Source organism: Saccopteryx leptura, chromosome 12, assembly GCF_036850995.1.
Source record: "Saccopteryx leptura isolate mSacLep1 chromosome 12, mSacLep1_pri_phased_curated, whole genome shotgun sequence".
Classification (NCBI taxonomy): Eukaryota; Metazoa; Chordata; class Mammalia; order Chiroptera; family Emballonuridae; genus Saccopteryx; species Saccopteryx leptura.
The window spans coordinates 2,665,480-2,666,132 of record NC_089514.1 but is presented as its reverse complement, the minus strand read 5'-3'; the positions used below and the strand labels follow the sequence as shown (position 1 = coordinate 2,666,132).

General features: G+C 58.0%; 1 non-coding gene across 1 annotated transcript; it reads left to right on the top strand.

The window, feature by feature from the left end:
- The first annotated feature begins 313 nt into the window (after nt 1-313).
- On the top strand, nt 314-389 carry TRNAV-GAC (transfer RNA valine (anticodon GAC)). Its single transcript has one exon. It is a non-coding gene; the product is annotated as a tRNA-Val (tRNA).
- Nucleotides 390-653: the final 264 nt, after the last annotated feature.

The following is a 653-nucleotide window of genomic DNA, read 5'->3' as shown; positions in this document are numbered from 1 at the left end:
CATGCCTGTGTGTGCGTGTGCGTGTGTGCGTGTGTGCGTGTGTGTGCGTGTGTGCGTGTGTGCATGTGTGCGTGTGTGCGTGTGTGCGTGTGTGTGCGTGTGTGCATGTGTGTGTGTGTATGCGTGAAGACAGGCAGTAGAATTTTACTAGTACGGCTCTTGCCTTTGAAATCCTCACCAGTTGGGGACGGTCCCTTAGCAGTTAGCAATGAAAGGACATGTCAGGTTCAATAATCACAAAAATAAATATTTTCCAGTGATATCACCTGCTTAGCATTGGCACTGGAATTTCTTTTTTAAAAAAAGAGTCTGGGCCCTGGCCGGTTGGCTCAGTGGTAGAGCGTCCGCCTGACGTGTAGAAGCCCCGGGTTCGATTCCCGGCCAGGGCACACAGGAGAAGCGCCCATCTGCTTCTCCACCCCTCCCCCTCTCCTTCCTCTGTCTCTCTCTTCCCCTCCCGCAGCCGAGGCTCCATTGGAGCAAAGTTGGCCCGGGCGCTGGGGATGGCTCCTTGGCCTCTGCCCCAGGCGCTAGAGTGGCTCTGGTCGCGGCAGAGCATCGCCCCCTGGTGGGCAGAGTGTCGCCCCTGGTGGGCGTGCCGGGTGGATCCCGGTCGGGCGCATGCGGGAGTCTGTCTGACTGTCTCTCCCCGT